This window comes from Psittacula echo (genome assembly GCF_963264785.1).
Source record: "Psittacula echo genome assembly, chromosome: 5".
NCBI classification, from domain to species: Eukaryota; Metazoa; Chordata; class Aves; order Psittaciformes; family Psittacidae; genus Psittacula; species Psittacula echo.
This window is the reverse complement of record NC_137739.1, coordinates 68,711,231-68,723,237: the sequence shown is the minus strand read 5'-3', so window position 1 is coordinate 68,723,237 and position 12,007 is coordinate 68,711,231.

Here is a 12,007-nt window from a genome sequence, read left to right as displayed (position 1 = left end):
TGTGGCCTGAAGGGTGTGCTCTGTCTGTGTCCTGGTTTAGCAGTAGCAGTCATTTTTTCTGCTGGTGCAGCACTGTGGTTTTGACTTTCGGCCTGGGAAAAATACTGATAAAGCTGATGTTTTCAGTCGTGGATCAGAATGTTTACCCTGACCAAAGACTTTGTGAGTCTCATGCTCTGCCAGGGAGGAGGAGAAGCCAGGAGGAAGCAGGGACAGGACACCTGACCCAAACTAGCCAAAGAGGTATTCCATACCACAGCACGTCATGCCCAGGATGTAGAAGGGAGAGTGCCCGGAAGGGCTGGATCATGGCAGGGTGGGGGTGAGGTACCGGTTGGTGAGCGGTTGTATTCTCTTGCTTGTTATTTCCCTTATCATTATTACTATTGGTGGTAGCAGTAGTGATTTGTGTTATACCTTAGTTATTAAACTGTTCTTGTCTCAACCCGTGGGAGTTGCATTCTTTTGATTCTCCTCCCCGTCCCTCCAGGAGCGGAGGGAAGAAAGGTGGGGGGGAAGTGGACTTCGTGGTTCTGATTTACGGCCTGGGCTTAAACCACGACAGTCTGTAATATCATCGTTCTTCCTCATGTTTAGCCCAAGAGAAGATTTCATTGCTCATTAACTTCCGTTCAGGAGACATGGCTGCATGCTCTGACACAACCTTGGTAAGCTTCTGCAATGCAGTGCTTTGAAAAGCTGTATGGCTAACCTGACTTCTTAAAAAGATAACATATTTTCTGCAGAAAACTGCTGCAATTTGATTTCATATGGAAGCATTGGCTTAATGTTAGTATTTTGCATCCTATGACCACAGTGTCATTGTCCTAAGTATATGTACAAATGTTGTTGCTTATAATCTTTATATAGAAAATACTCAGTGGCAGTAAGAATCACAGACAGCCAGCACACTAAAAGGTTTATTGCTGTAGACTTTTTTTGATTTTAACTGAAGCGACTGGCTTTGTCCAGATGATGAACTGACTTTAGAAACAGAAATTAAAAAACTGTATATTTTTACATTATTTAAAACCTTCTTTTACTTTATATTGCATTTCACACCAGAGAATGAAGGGGTTTTTTTTGTTTCCAAAAGTGACAAATGTCAATATACATTCTGCTCTGTTTCCATTTGCTGTAACTAAGAGTCTTTGGTGATCATCTTTTGCAGCCAGCGTTGTTTAAGAACTTGTGGTCATTATGGAAGATAAATGACAGTCCTTGGAGCCCACGGCTGAAGCACACATTAGTCACTAGTAAATGATGTATAAAAAATATTCAGCTTGCAAAAAGATAATGGTGGTTCCTATTTGAAAATGCAGAAAAATGCACATATCTGAAGCACAAGAGTATCTCATCAATATCTCTGTGGGTAGAAAACTAGCCTGTCAAGAAGAAAATGTTGAAGAGATAGAGATATTTATGCACTCACAGCACTGATCATAATGATGTAAAGGACTATTAAAGCAAACTTAAAATATTAGGCACAGCAAGCATACCACTTAATTGTTTTTTCCATGTAACCTAGGAATGCTCTAAAAAAATTCAGCAAGGATTACTCATTCCAGTTACTTGACTCCAGTGATCCTGCCTTTCCCCATTTCACTGTTATCTGTAAATTTAATAGTCATTCTTGTTTTGACCTTTTACTAATGGCAAAGTAAGTCCTTCACTCCCTCCAGTGCTGGAGTTAAGGACTGGGACTTGCAGGGATGGAAACCCAGAGGACAGAAGTCTGTCTTGGTGACTCTGGCATTATCAGGACTGTAGCTGTATCTGCAAGGTGGAATGTGGTCACTTCGTGGCTGCAAAATTCTCTGGCCCTCTTCTCCCAGATAGTGACTCCCAGATGAGACATCACCCCTGAATTACACAGAAAATCTCACTGCTGTCCCAGAAGGTGGAAATTCTGCCGTTTCTTTGGTGTGGATATTAGGTGCAGTTATCCTCTTTCAGGGCTTTGGCCTCCAGGCTCTGGATAGCCCCAGACTTTGCTGAGTGAATCACATTGCAAGACCAGGCTGTTGGGATGTGATTGTTGAAGACCTGTGGTAGAGAAGGCAGCTGACTGCCAAGAGAGTGGCATAAGTTTCTAGACAGTGGCTTAGATCGTTATGGGCCCATTTTCCTTGCCTTTCATTCCTGGCTCCTTTAGCCTACCTAATGAAGGACCTTTTCTGTATGGATTGTCAATAGGGCTGAACTGGCTTGCTGCTGCTGCTGCTGCTGGCAGAGCCAGTCCTACTCCACTTTCCCTACTCCTAGGCTTAGTGCTGTGGCCTTGCCTCCTGCCTTGTGCTAGATCTAGTGTTTCTCTGGCTCTTCATTGAGCCAATTCAACTTGCTCACCTAGAGCGAATTGTAAAGATATAAAGATTTTATATATACATAGATACGTAAATTAACTGGCTTTTTAACCTCCTTAATTTTTTGCCAGTTATGTAAGATCAGCAAGAGATCCTCTGAGGACCAGAGCAAGTGAAGGGAAACAGCAGGAGAACGGAAAGGAGAAGGTGGGAAAAGAAGTGATGGGTTTGAGAGAGCAGGACCACCCCTTCAGAAGGCAGTGAACCATTAAAAGGGCACAGCTGTGCTTTTGAACAGTCATTTAAGTATACAGGTACGACACAGGGAAACATAGCATGAAGCTGGGAGAACCAGCAGGAGGGCAGACAGATTTTGCTATTGCTGTAAAGGGCAATTCAGTACGTACCTGGAAGGCTGGAATTTAGACCTAGAGGGCAAAATCAATAAATTTGGGTAATTTTAATTTTCTTTTTCATTAGTAGCTACAAATTCTGCTGGAAAGAAGAAAAGTGGCAGTGACACCTATTGAGTGTTACAGATGTCAGAGAAAGAAAGATTCTTGTATTTATTCCCTACCAACACATAGAGACAATATAAGCTCCTTCACAGGAGACATTTCTGCATGTGCAATGCTCTCCTTCACTGTGCAGCTACTGAATGATCTCACAGATAAATATGCACCTTTAGTTCCTTCCTGGCACTCTTTGCTTTGGAGAGGGTGGTATGACACCACAACCTAAAGAGTTATATACTTGTTTTTCAGGAAAAACCTGTAAGATGCAAAAGGAAGAATAGATCTATAGATATGGACACCAGTAAATGATATGTGTTGGTCAGTCAGATGCTGCCCAGCTACTTGAAACAGGACCTGGGGTCTTCAGCTGCTCTCAGGTACACTTGAACAGTCTGTTGAAGCTGTCGTGCTGTAGCAGAGGTAACTATCTCTGACTGCTTTTTATTCATCCTTTAAAGAGGCAGTGTTAGATATTTGAAATTTTGTGACTTGGTCCTTTCTCGAACCAATATAGCCCATGAAACTAGAGAGATACTTAGCCGAAAGGGAAGCCTGGAGAATTTGCCTGCCTTCTGCCTTATCCCATGTGGTCTGCACTTGTGGAGATAGAAGGTTAGTTTAATTCCCTCAGCATAACAGAAAACTGGCACTCGTACACTGAAGCAACAAATTGAACCTGCTCACCCTCTGACCTGTTCAGCTCTTCTATAATGAAAAGCAGTCAAATTCAGCATGTTGCAACTTTATTATTAGAAAAGAGAGAGAAATCTTTTTAGCAACACTTTATTTACTTCAGAGGTAACCTTGAGTTGTCAGCTGGAGGGGAATATGTTCTCCCCCTGTATCCACTTCACATTTCCCTTGCTTCCAAGGTTCAAATGCAAGGCAGTTTCTGCTGCTGCAGGAGAAACAATAGTGTGTTGCTGAATGCTTGGTTAAGATATTTATAGGTACACATTTAGAGCCAAAGGCTTTTGCATCTTGCAAACGCTGTAGCATTGTTTTCTGGACACAAAGAACAGTTACATGTTTTCAGTTTGAAATGTTTTTTATTTGAAACAGAGGCACTCAGCGCCATAGAAAGTACAAAATCAAACTCACCCAGAGGCAGCTTGCTGAGCATTCTCCATATGAACTGTACTGCAGGAACAATGAAAGCAAAGCTGCTGCTTTTCTATGGGTGTAAGAAGGGACTTTAGTAAGTCAGTCCCACACGGGGAAATGTAGTTACCTCACAGCTGCTTATTAGAGCAGGTTGGGAAAGCGTACTCACTCTCATTTTATTCTGAAACAGTGTGTAACCAAAGTCTCTGAAGTTTGCATTGAAAACAGGGAAGATGAGGGAGATTCCGGAAATGCAAAGCTCTTGTTCATATATCTTCCTCTGTCTCCTGGATGGGAGGATTTACTGCCACACTGATGGGGAATCTGGGTAGAAACAAGCTTTGATGCTCTTCCTTTGCGTGAAAGCTTTTTGTATTTGTGCTTTGCATCCTATATAAATAGGAAAAGAAATATAAAAAATGGAAAATAGAGCAACAATAAAATAGACTGGAACTCTTCAGCATGGAAAACAGATGACTGACTGATGTCTACCTACCTGGGTTACTCTATATAAAACAAACAAAACCCCCAGTTATGTCAACTGGGAGATATTTTTCATTGAATACATCATTGTGGCTTGAGTAACGTGGTCCGTTCCACAGACAGTTGACTAAAGAGATTAAAAAACTTATTCAACATAAAGCTCAGCCAAGAAAAATTAATGCTGAAATTGTTTTAAATGTTCCATATGTGGAGATGAAGTCCAGCTATGCACTGTTATGGGGAGAATAGAAACACACAGTTAGGCAGGATGATAAGAGAAAGGGAAGCCCAGTAATTTTTAAAGTTTGTGTCTATGGCCAATATGATTTTATGAGACAAATTATCTATTGCACATCTCCACAAGTTGGCCCTTAGCCATTGAGAGCCCTTTTAGCTTATATCTTTTTCCATCCTTCCCCTTTCTTCTCCTTTTATGGAAGAGAAAAACCAAAAAACTCTGAGAAGTTTGGTTACGGAGACAGCACATGGGATGATGGGAGACAGCCCTGTGGTGGAGTAGATTTAATGACCAAGGAAGCACTGTGAAGAGATGTTTTACTGGGGTTTCTGGCCCTTTCCAGTCACAATGAATCTCTGCTGGGGTGGTTGGAAGGGAAGAAAAAACTCCCCTCTAAAGGACCCTGTCCAAGCTTCACTAAATACACTGGGGAAAAGACAAAGTTTATGAACTTAGGCAAATGGCTTAGCCTATAATCATTGGCTGGAAATTCAAAAGTTATAAGGGAGACAGGGGCTTTTGGAAAATTATGTCCTGTAAAATGTTAGAAGTTGAGGCTAATTAGTTACACCTCCCTTTGGAAATGGGTTATTTGTACTTTTGCTCTAGAACTAAAACCAAGGCTAACTTTGGCTTTTGGTGGATGTTTGCCAACAGTGATGAATAGGTTATATACTTGTTTTAGAACATTTCCAGGATTACAGCTTAGAAATAGCAGTGGAGAAAAAAGGCAGGCTTTACTCGAATAAATAAACCCCTGAAGTCCAATTTGTAATTTGAATGAATTATATCAATTAACCAATGTTTTGGAATTTTGCATGCTTGGTTTTGACAGTTTTGGCCTCCAAATTATATCCTACACTGAAGGAGTTATCACTAGATTGAAGACCCTGAGTTACATCAGCAAAGCAGCACTGCTTGCAACACATTTTTGTTAACAACCTCTGTTGCTAAGTCAAACAAAGCAATACAGTTGCAGCCTGACAGGGGAAAGAAAAGCAATGCAAACAGCCTCTGCAGTACACAGGCTATCCATTAAGCACAAACCCAATCTTCTCCCAGTGGTCAGGAATTAACATCACAGCAACAAAATGCAGGGCGTTTTCTTTTCATTCATTCAGATGGCTTCTCACTCAAAGCTCTTTAGATTTCAGGAATCCCATTCCTGCCTGCTTAATTATCCCCTGGCACTGAGCAGGGGTTCTTCTGGGGAGTAGGTAATCCCACTACTGTCTGGGCGTCTAACCACTCCCTCCCTTGCAATGCCTGGGTCACTAGGGGACTGCTTCTTTATAACTAATTCCTTCCCTTGATTAATTTTTAAAAGTATATTGATAACCTGAAAGCCTAAAACACTTCAGTAAAACAAGAAAGAATGTGAAGCTGCTTGAGTTTGAAGTTGCTCTTCCGGTGCACTGGAAGTAGCAGGTGGCAATTCATGTGAGGGAGAGCACCCTTGCAAGGTAGCCCACAGAAAGCAAAAAGAGAGTGAATTAGGCAATCCTAATTATGAAACACCATAAAATATCCCCGGGGGTGGACCTGTTTTATGCTTTCCTATCTCTGAGACCTCTCCTGTCTCCACATTGGGTGTTTGCAGCAGTGGGATGATGGTTCTGAGAGCTGGCATATGCTGGAAGACTGACATCCAGGTTTGTTAGCGGAACTGGCAGCATCCTCCCTGCTCCATGATGATGAGAGTGGAGGTCTTGTCATGGGATAATAAACTATTCATGTGTTTGGGAAAAAACTTATTTCCCTTGCACTTGGGCACTGTGGGTCAGAGCTTGTTCTCAGTGACTGCAGTGCAAATCCCAAATACCTGCTTTGACATTGAGGCATGTCTGTGTATGTGTATGGGAGACTGTTTATACACCAGTGTGAGAGGTATTAGAGAAGGTGACATCTTCTATCAAAACTATTTGGAAGCTGTTGGCTCAGGAGAAGACTGGCTTTAGTGGGCTCTATCTTAAACTGCAGCTGTACTGAGAAAATCGGCTTTAATAATAGCAATATGTCTTTGTATTCCTCTGGTTGCCATATGAGATGCTGTGTGTTCCCAAGTATATGTTTGAGTTTTTTCCTCCCTAACTGCCAGCACTAGAAATTCAATCTCAGGTCTGAGAGCAAACTACACCCTTGCCTTCTCACATATCATCACTAATAATAAAACTCTGAAGATCAAAGTGTGCCCTTCGTGACACCTCTACAACCACTTTATCTTCCCTCTGTATGGTGAAGTCCTGCCAGCATTGTGTCCTGGATGCTTGAGAAAGGGTTGAACCCAGATTACTCTGTGTTGTGTCTTCCCTGACAGAGAAGAAAAGCAAGAGGGAACAATTACTTTCAAAAAGGATGGGATTGGGATGTGATTACATGTAACCTTACTGTTACTAGATGTAATACTGCATTGGTGTTATTCATCTGTTGAGGTGTTGATTTTGCCTTTGCAGAAAAGGTGTGTACTTCAATGCACCTGGACTGACAAATGTCAAAGCCTGACAAGTTTCTTTTAGGTATGCAGAACAGTGGAAACTAACTGTGAAGGCTCTGAGCCATGGCTTTAAACCATGACTTTAAACTCCAGTGACAATCTCTCAGGCTGCAACTCATTCTCTGCTTCTGACATGGCTTTCTTGGTCCAAAATATACCCACTCAGAAAACAGTCTAAAACACCCAAATTATACAGAGTGCTGAAGCAGCTTACAAGTGTTTGACACGACCTGCTCAAATGTAAGCATTCATTGAAACAGGTCCAGTGGGCAGACAGGGCTGTGCTTGCTACAGCAGGGGTTGCAGACCATGATGCCCTGCAGCTCTGATATGTGCTTGGAGAGCCATGCGGCTTGAAAGGATGCACATGCTGCGCTGGCTGTGGGTCTCAGCCCTCATCTTGCTGGCATCAAAGCTGTGCCCAGCCTTGGATGTAAATTTAATCTTGTTGGGAGCTAATGGAGTGAGGAATTTAACACACCTTTTTCCTCTCTGTAGATGAGAGCCATATGGCTCCCAACTCTCACAACGTTCCTTGATCTGAAGATGAATGAGCATTGACATATGTTTTCTGAAGTAATTAAAAATGTGATCATAAACATAGTCTGACTCACTGAAAGTAGAATGTGTTACCAGAGGACCCACCTCCAGCAGCAGGACACTATCTTTCAAGAAAATTAAAGAATGGGAATTAGAAAACTCCTTAGGGATTTGCAAGCCCATTCCAAGTGAGAGTTAGATTGCAGCATTTTAACTCTTTTTTGCATATTTATGCAAGTTAGATTTGATGAGATGCAAGGAAATCTGTTTATACATTGTCACTATGAAGAACCTGTGCAGATTGGCTTTGCTGGAGGCAGCTACTGAAAATTGAAGTGAAACCAGCCCTAAAGAGGCATCTACCTCTGTGGTCCCAAATGCAGGTAAAAGTGCAGCAGTTTGTGTTCAGCATCGAGAAGGAGGGGACTGAGAAGACAAAAGGAGATTTGGTTTGTGTAAACCACGTTAGCCTAAAGCACTCTCAGGGGAGTTTTAATTAAAACATTTTGAGGTGTTTAAATTAAGATATTTTATGGTATGGACAGAAGCAGCTGCTGCAGCTCAGCTGGAGTGAGGTAACTCACGGAGCCAGGGGAACTCAGTTATATATCCGAGCCCTTAAGAAACACCAATTGCTGAACTAGAGCTAAATATCAGGGATGTTTGAGAATTTACCTGGAAAATATCTGAGAACTGGATAGTCCTGAAGACAGAGGAGCAATCTCTAAGGCTGGAGGAAGAGGTTTTATGTGCCTCTTACAAGAGCTGTACTTCACAGACTCCCTCTCCCAGTTCCGGAGAGTAATAAAAGCTATTTGCCATCATTTGTTAGAGTCCTGGCCAGCTCACCCAGGCATATCTGTTCCCTTTCTCCAACATTATTTATTTTAAAATTGCATCCTTTCTGACTCCCCAGTGTGATGGTGATGTGTCTCATCCATTCAATCTGAAAAAATGTAAACCCAACACCTTTCACCGAATTTTTTGCCTTATGTTTTTGGGGGGAAGTTGCCAGAAGCCTTCAAATTTTGAAGTTCTGCCCCCCAACAAAAAACACCATAAAAAGAAAAAAAATTATATCATAGAATAAATGTTAGTAAAATAAACTACAAAAGGCTAATCTGAACACTGATGAAGTGGGTGGGATAGCTAATAATATCAAGTATAGAAGGATTGCATCTCAGAAAATACAATATTGATAAATGTACAAGGGATTTTTGAGGTATCAAAATGACACTTACCAGTTTACGCTCATGAATATTACCAAACAGACATTCTTTAAGTGGTTAAAGGCTCTTGTTACTTATGACTGGGAAATTCTAGACAAGGTATGCTGACTTCTCCAAATTAATGACATATTAATGGGGAAAAAAAAGAAAGAAGCAAACTTTTAAAACCAGGTTAACATCAGTAGAAAAAACCTCTGAAGTTCAAATATATCAATGTTTTGCCTGATGCTCTCTGCTACTTTAAATTATTTTCTGTGTATTTTTGAGAACAGAAGGTTGTTTAAAATTACTTTTCTAGAGAATTTCCCAACATATTGTAGGTCAACAGGAAAACAGAATAAAAGACAAATTTTATATAAATCATTTATTGCAAATACTTTACATTAGAATAACAGAACAGATTTAGATTTTCTGCCCCTCTAGGTCATGATATATTACTGTCTGCAGGTCATTTCCCATTCTTCAGCCTTTCATGTCTCCGTAAAATGCCTTGGAAAGAAAGCGAGTAATAACCAAAGTCCTGATGTCCAGGCACTGTCAAATGGATGGAGAAAAAAATGCTACAAATATAAATGTAAACTCCATACTGCCATGTAATAGTAGGGCATAATTTGCATAAATATTGTTTGCAAAGAGCAATTAGCACTTCATTTACATTCAGTGAAGTAGCAATTTGCACATTTTCAGGAAACAATTTCTTCACCCATATGTGCAAATTCTGTGCACTGCAATTGACACGCTAATAAAAAGATGTTAATAGACCAATTTTTTTTTACTTTATATCGCAGTGGACTGAAATATTGATTCACTCTCCTGAAATATTGATTTGGTGGGCTATTTGTAAAAGCAGAAAAATGCAGGTTTGAATTTTTAAAACTTGCTTTAAAAAAAAAATCAAAATTAATTTCAGACGTCTGCAGCCTTTGTGTTCTTTGAGTGGTATTTTAATGGGTGTTTTTGTTGGAGAAATATAATAAACGTTATTAAAAAACATTAGCAAATTCAGTCTCCTATTCTGCAATAACAATGAGTACATTTGCATATTGCAATATAAAAATAATACAGTCCATTTTCTAGTGTTAATATAGCATTCAATTCTCCATTAAATGCTAATAAAAATACTTCACATTTACATAGCATTTTTTTCTGAATGCATAAACTTCCTAATTAAGAGTCAAATTTTATACTTATTGGGGGTATAGAGTATTTTTTTAAACAACAGAATTTACATAGGAATTGGTCAGCAGAAGAATAGCCCCGTGAGTTCAGCCAGCTATTGTCAATGGACATTTCTGAACTTTACAGCAAGAGAAATTGATGTTAAGTGTATTTTTTTAGATCTCCTTCAGCACTAACAATTGTTCTGTTTGTTGTGTTTCCTTCACAATTTTGTCATTTCTGTCATGAGATGTGCATTGGGGGAAAGCTCAGGATCAGAGATCCCACGGAAGTTGGGTTGCACTGCGGTTGGTAGCTATTGAAGGAGTGGAGAGAAATCTTTTGAGCAGATTATTGACATTTGTAGTGTTGCATTTTTCCATTCTCAGTCCAAGTTCCCTAGAAAGGGTTATTTTTGGAGACTGTTGAGTTGCCCATTCTAAAGAGGGATAGGCATTAGGATTTAGCAGCAGAGGAGGATGCAGACAGACAGGAATTCCCCTGCCAAGCAAGCTGGACACAGTCCACTTCTGCTCTGCAAGCCATGAAGCAACATGTCCTGTCTAGTAGGTTCGGCATCTCTTAGGAGCAGATTCACAGATAAAGGTATTAGCTAAATTTGTCCTTGTCCTATGGCAAGCTCAGAGTGCAGATAGAGTCAAATGGGTCTGTTGCTTTCTGCTTAGAGATGGTGCTATTGTGACATCCAAACATCACAAGTTACTTCTAAAAATCTTGCTCATACTGTGCATTTTAGTAAAAGGCATTATTTATCAATGTTGTTGATCAATCAGAAGGAAAATGAACACCAAATATGACAAGGAACAGCAAACCCTCCACAAAATACCCGTTTTACATGCTTATTAAAGTAATTGTTACAGTAATGAGCTCATATTCCCTGCCTTTTCATCTCTGCCACAAGATAAGGTATCACTATTGTTGCACCCAGGAGTGTGACATCCAGATCTATTTTGATATCTCATTATTGCTGTTGTTGTCTTTTTACTTTGCAAATCACACATCTATATTTCATCTCCTTTGTCAAGTATTCAAAGCTCTGCTTTGATCAATGTAAAATGCATGTGCTCCTGACACAAGGTAAGACCTTTGACTGAATCTACAAAGCAGTTAATTTTGAGCTCACATGTGAATGTCTAATTTGCTAATCATTATATTACTCTATTTTTATTTATCCTTTTTACTTTTCTCTCCCCAACATCCTGCAGAACCTTTGATGCCCTTAGCAATAATGATGCATAATACAGCTGCGTGTCAGCTATGCAGTAACTTCTGGGCACCTCAGGATTTACTCAAGCAGTGGGTGTTATCCTCCCTGTACAGACCTTTAAATACAAAGTCCACCACATCATTTTATAACTGATCCTTGTACATTGCAAAAAAATTATACCCTATAATAAGAAGGCGGATAAATAGTTGAATGTTTAATGTTTCTGAAGCCTCAGCAGGACTACATTTTGCATTACAAGAGATGCTAATAAGAAAGCAATAACAACATGAGACATTTGGGAGTCTTCTGACCTTCAGAAAGCCAAAGGGTTTATTGTTTTCAAAACCAGATAGATCTATTTGATTTTCTGTTGATTACCAATAACTAATGCCAGTGACAGCACTTGATGCATACCTGACATCCATTCACAGGATAAACTGCGGCCAGTCAGTGTGGGTTAGCTTCCAGGTGCTTTTGGCTTGGACTGAAATATGAAAGTGGAGCTCTGCAAAACCACCTGGCTCATACAATTTCATCTGCTGAGTTGAAAACTGCACCAAGCCAGGAATATGATGATGATCTGGGGCTCTTCTTTTTTATCTATTTCCATTTCTTTCTCAGTAGCCTCGAGTACCAGGTCAGACCTCCCACTGGCTGTGATTAGGTTAGTACCAGTGCCTTCAGCTGAGGAGCTGAGCTGAAGAACATTTGT